This window comes from Salvelinus sp. IW2-2015, linkage group LG13, assembly GCF_002910315.2.
Source record: "Salvelinus sp. IW2-2015 linkage group LG13, ASM291031v2, whole genome shotgun sequence".
NCBI classification, from domain to species: domain Eukaryota; kingdom Metazoa; phylum Chordata; class Actinopteri; order Salmoniformes; family Salmonidae; genus Salvelinus; species Salvelinus sp. IW2-2015.
This window is the reverse complement of record NC_036853.1, coordinates 33,963,067-33,969,669: the sequence shown is the minus strand read 5'-3', so window position 1 is coordinate 33,969,669 and position 6,603 is coordinate 33,963,067.

Here is a 6,603-nt window from a genome sequence, read left to right as displayed (position 1 = left end):
GTTTTCACCGATAGGGCTGTGCACGCAGGGGTGAATTAAATTGGGAGACTGATGGAGAAGAAGATGCAAAACCTGCACCGGTTCTACGCTGAGGTGAGGACGTCTACAGATGACAAGTACCCCATCAGCAGCTACGTGGGGCTGGGAGCCGGCCTAAACAGGCATCTTAATTCACCTGCAGTGGGACGAACACACCATCAGTATCATAACAAACAAGAGATTTAAATCGTCAAACAATGTTTTCACATCGGTGCCTTAAACTTACAGACGCAATCAGGAGGACAGGTCACAACATCATCCTGCCATTTCCCCAGCTGACATGCAGAAGCTGAAGGCATCACCTGTCCTCTCTCCGATGATAACAACAGGTCTGGTGCGCTAAGTGTGGCTAGACATCCAGCTCACTATGGCGAGGCGGGGTAGAGAGGGCCTGAGGGACCTGAAACCCAACTCCTTTGTGGTCAGGGAGGATGAGAATGGTTTGGAGTATGTGTCCCTGTTCTTCAATGAGGCAACAAAAAATCCTGCCTCCAAAACAGAGACAGACAAGAAGCAGCTGAAGTGTTTTATGTATGCCACACCTGGAGATCCTAATTGTCCTGTGGCATCATTTAAGAGCTACAGTACATAGACAGACTACGCCCTGGAGCCCCTGTATTCTACAAGAACCCAAAGCGCAGGACTGGAACTGAGCCTGATAAATACCTGGTACTCCATGGAGCCAATGGGGGTCCAGCATGATGGCCAGGATCAGCAAAGAGGCTGGTACGGAGCCAAACATTTCTGTTGGTGTGTTGACAATTTGTGAACAATTATGCATCATGTCATTTCAGGTCTCTCCCAGAAATACACAAACCACTCAGTGATGTCAACAGCAGCACAATTACTCACTAATCACTCCAGCACCATCATCATGTTTGCTGACGACACGACGGTGGTAGGCCTGATCACCGGCAACAATGAGACAGCCTACATGGAGGAGGTCAGTGACCTGGCAGTGTGGTGCCGAGACAACAACCTTTGCCTCGACGTCAGGAGCTGATCGTGAACTAAAGGAAACGTGGGGCGAGCATGGCCCCATTCACATTGATGGGGCTGCAGTGGAGCGGGTCGAGAGCTTCAAGTTCCTCGGCGTCCAAATCACTAAGGACTTAAAAATGGTCCACACACTCAGAGTCGTGAAGAAGGCTCAACAGCCCCTTTTCCCCCTCAGGAGATTGAAAAGGTTTGGCATGGCCCCTCAAATCCTCAAAACATTCTACAGCTGCACCATTGAGAGCATCTTGACTGGCTGCTTCACTGCTTGGTAGGCAACAGCACCGCCCTCTTTCGCATGGCGCTACAGAGGGTGGTGCACAGAGGGTGGTGCGGACAGCTCAGTACATCACTGGGGCCGAGCTCCCTGCCATCCAGAACCTCTATATCAGGCGGTGTGAAAGGAAGGCCCGGAAAATCCTTAGACTTCAGCCACCCAAGCCATAGACTGTTTTCTCTGCTTCCACACAGCAAGGTGTACCGGTTCATCAAGTCTGACACCAACAGGCTCCTGAACAGCTTCTATCCCCAAACCATAAGACTGCTAAATAGCTAACAAAATGGCTACACGGACTATATGAGTTGACCCTTGTATTTTATTTTTGCACTGACTCTACACACTCACACACACTGACACTCCAACACACTCACTTAATTTGGAATGGACCTTGTATATAGCTTAATAAATTCTCGTGTTCTATATTTCTTTATTATTTTTCTCTTTTTTATTTCTTTATTACTACATTGATATTGATTACTGCATTGTTGGGTTTAGAGCTTGCAAGAAAGGCATTTCACTGTACTTGTGCACATGACTTTAAAACTTTAAACTTAAAGCTGGCAAGGAGACACGGGAGGTGATGGCGGTGTCTGGCCACAGTAACAAGACCAGTGTGCGTCACTATTGGGCTCCATCTTCTATCGATCTCAGAATATGGAGCCCATCCTTTCAGGTGCCTCTGCCACTGCCGGAGATGTTGGAGATAGCCCGGCCTCTGCTGGAGTGGAGGAGTTATTGTTGTCTTTATCCACTTTATGTCACAACACTTTTTATACTTACGGTAGTTCAAGATACTTTGCAAATTGTAGCCATTAATACTGAGCTTGTTAAGGCTTCCGGAATTCGGCTGCATATTTTCCGCCATTTTCTTCAAATCTGAAAATGTTGTGAAGCCACACCCATTTGCTGAAGAATTGCATTATGGGCACTAAAACCCCAGAAATAGTGTCCCCTGCTTGTATACTTCGTATTTTGGCAAATGTAGTACGACATCCGGGAACTTTTGGTATACAAACTATATCCATACTATGACCAATAAGCATACTACATACTCAATTTACATCACAAATAGAATGGTTAGTGCTGTTAGTATGAGTATTTGAACACAGTTTATGTGTTAATGCTTACATAATGTGTGCTCTAGAGTTCCCTACAAGCCAATCAGAAATGAGTATGCAACAATACCATGGTATAAAATGTGTCAACTAGTGTGCTCAGGCCTCATATTTGCTATAGTGCTATATCTCTAACAATATTGCATCATTACATGTCTTTCAAAACTCAAAAAATACATCTCTAATTTAAAATAATAGATGAACCAATAGACACTGTGATACACCTATTCACCACACTGCGCTAGACCCTTATTCTGTTACCTGTTTCACACTACTGAGGTGCAGTGGTTTCGCATCTACCATAGTTGCTGGAACCGTGTTTGAAAGGACAATGTGAAAAGAAAATAGCACAGAATGGTTCAGGTTGGCTTGTGTGAAAAGGGTATGAGGGTGGCTGTGAAAGCCCTGTGAGAGCTGCCTGGCAGTAAGACACACTCCTGTGCGCTTCCGTCAGGCCTACATTTTTTACACTACTGAGCCGAGCTGTACTGCTCTGACCTGGTTATGCATCGACCATACATGCTGTAATCATGCTGAAAAGGCCTGCACAGTATGGTTCAGGTTGGGACGATTGTGTCAAAAAATGGTATGAGTGAGAGCCCTGCAGCTGCAGCCTGGCAGTCAGCTACATTCCTGTGCTCTCCATTAAGGCCTGCACTTAATTCGCCCTTGGCCTTTAGCGCTGAGAACAGTCTTGACCCCCTATTAATATCCTCCAGGCCATTATTTTGCCCTTTGACTTTCAATACTGTAACCGTAGAACCCGTTGGTAAATGTCACATGACATGTGAGCTGTATTTAGTCTGCGGAACCCCATTCCACTCTTCCTTTCTCACTACAACAAGATTGGCAACGCTTTACTTGTTGGAGTGCTGGAGCTGTGATAGCACCAGTGTTGGAGCAGTGATAGCATCAGTGTTGGAGCAGTGATAGCACCAGTGTTGGAGCAGTGATAGCACCAGTGTTGGAGGCAGTGATAGCACCAGTGTTGGAGCAGTGATAGGCAACCAGTCTGGAGCAGTGATAGCACCAGTGTTTGGAGGCAGTGATAGCACCAGTGTTGGAGCAGTGATAGCACCAGTGTTGGAGCAGTGATAGCAACCAGGTCGTGAGAGCAGTGATTAGCACCAGTGTGGAGCAGTGATAATGCACCAGTGTTGGAGCAGTGGATGCATTGTGCCCATGTGTGGAGCAGTGATAGCACCAGATGTCTGGAGCAGTGATAGGCCCAGGTTGGAGCAGTGATAGCACCAGTGTTGGAGCAGTGATAGCACCAGTGTTGGAGCAGTGATAGCACCAGTGCTGGATCAGTGATAGCACTAGTGTTGGAGCAGTGATAGCACTAGTGCTGGAGCAGTAATAGCACCAGTGTTGGAGCAGTGATAGCACCAGTGTTGGAGCAGTGATTGCACCAGTGCTGGAGCAGTGATTGCACCAGTGCTGGAGCAGTGATAGCACCAGTGCTGGAGCAGTGATAGCACCAGTGCTGGAGCAGTGAACTACATATAGTTAGTAATTGAACTACATTTTGCAGTAGCTTGGTGGCAGTTGAACTAAATTAAAATCTTGGTAGTGTTTTTTTCAGTAGTTAATTTCTTTTTTGCCATGTAGAGGTGTAGCTAACTAGTGGAACTACACACTACTCTTTTTGCTAAAAGAAAAGACTATGGGTGAAGTAGGCAAGAATTCCCTTTCTTTTTTTCACAATCAGACCTGCCCAATTCTTACTTGAAACAGTATTTTTGTTCAATATGTTAAATTACACATTCTGTTAACATCTGACTTGCAGGTTGTAGTCCATGACATTTCGGGTCTAGATATGATAATTTATCACAAAGTAGTTGAGGTTGTGAACTACTTTTTCAAAGTAACTAGTTAAGTAAATTACTCTTAAGGGAGTTAATACCAGTTTAATAGTGGACTGTGAAATAAAGAGCCACCAAGTTTAGCAACAACTTGTTGATCAGTTACATTTTGCTTTTCCTAATACCACAATGGAATGTCTAATTCCTTCTACATCCATGTCCGTTTAGCCATGTTTCAATGATTGATTCCATTTTGATGACCTTAGCGCTGCCCTCTTGCATGTTATTATTCTATTCATCAAATAAGAGGGCAGCCTCACGATGACGGGCAGACCCTGTTGATAAACTCTGCACTGCTTTGGGTTGGGTGCGGTATTCAAACAGAGAATGACACAATAGACAAACTAGACTGTGACCCTGCCAGGGCTCTGTCACAATGGCAGCATACCCATGTGGCTCAGATTTTTGGGCTTGAAGTTGTTGTACACATTTCCTCAAGAATCTTAGTAGCTTTCTGGTTGTCTTTCTGAACCTGCTGTTTGGTTCTTGTGCATGGTCTCTTGTTGGACTAACTGAAGCACCTTGGCTTCTTTACTCATTGCCTTATTTCCAGGTTAAAGTGATGGTTCACCACAAAATCTAAGTTTGTCAGATGTTTTCAAAGTGAGTAGATATTTTTTGTATGTACATGTCATATGCATTTGGTGAAATCTGTAGACCTGAATCTGAAATGGATGGGAATGTTTGAGTGTATTATTCCATATAACGAATTAGTGCCACACAGAATTAACAATATATTCTGAGAGAACATAGTCAGTTGTAAAGGTAAATAAATATAGTGCATGGTGTATGCAAGGTGTACATTGAACAATGAACTCTTCAACCTATGTTCTGTAGATTCAGCTGAAGGGTCCTACAAGGGAGACTGAGAGTATCAAACCTTGCTCTTTATTCATTTACAGAGCCTAGCTGGGTCCTGATGTTGACATGATGCCAGAGTTGGGGCACAAATACAGTGCCTTCAGAAAGTATTCACACCCCTGGATATTTTCCAAATATTCTTGTGTCACAGCCTGAATTTTAAGTTGATTAAATGTCGATTTTTTTTGTCACTGGCCTTCACACAATACCCCTTAATGTCAATGTCAAATTATGTTTTTAGAATTTTTGTATTTATTTTTGATCTTTTAATTAATTACAATTTAAAGAGCTTAAATGTCTTGAGTCAAGAAGTATTCAACCCCTTTGTTATGGCAAGCCTATATAAGTTCATGAGGAAAAATGTGCTTAACAAGTCACATAAGTTGCATGGGGTCCAACCCTGATCTGTTTCACCTGTCTTTTTCCCCATAATCCCCTGTGTATTTATACCTGCATTTTTTGTTTGTCTGTTGCCAGTTCGTCTTGTTTTGTCAGGTCTTACCAGTATTTTTCTAGTTTCTCCTGTTCTCAAGTTTTGTTTTCTAGTCTTCCCGGTTCTGACCTTTCTGCATGTCCTTACCCTGAGCCCGCCTGCCGTTCTGTCCCTGATTGACTCTGCCTTGGATTACGAACCTCTGCCTGCTCTTGACCTGACCTTTGCCTGCCCCTTTGTTATAATAAATATTCTGAGAATTATACTATCCGCCTCCTGTGTCTGCATCTAGGTCATATACTGAGTCGTGATAGTACGAACTGGCCATGACTGACCGAGCAGACTCAGACCAGCTCTGCAACACTGTCTCCTCCCAAGGAGCCACCATTGAAAGACACGAGGAGTTACTACATAACCTTATGGAAGGATTCCATACCTTGGCGGAACACCATGACCATGCCGTCAGTGCATTGTTGGAACAATTCCGCTGACTATCTATTAGGCAGCCAGCCTGTCCTCCGGATTTCATCCCCAATCTAACGGCCAGCCGGAGGGTGCCAATCAGGACGTAGAGAAAACTCTTCGGTGCCTCGTCTCGGCCAACCCCACCACCTGGAGCTAGCAACTTGTGTGGGGTGGAGTATGCCCGGAACACCCTTCCCTGCTCGGCCACTGGTCTCTCGTCCTTCAGGTGCTCCGTGGGTTATCAGCCCCCGCTCTTCCGTGGGTTATCAGCCCCCGCTCTTCCCTGAGCAAGAGGTAGAGATCAACATACTCTCGACCCAGATGTTCGTCCGCCGCCGTCGGCATACCTGGAAGAGAGCCCGGTCCACTCTTCTTAAGACCACCTCCAGGTATCGTTGACAAGCGGACCGCTACCGGACCCCGGCTCCCCGCTATCGTCTCGGGCAGAGGGTATGGCTCTCCACTCGGGATCTGCCCTTCCGGGTGGAGTCCCGTAAACTTTCCGCTCGCTTTATCGGCCCTTTCCACATCTCCCACTGCTGTTTGTCT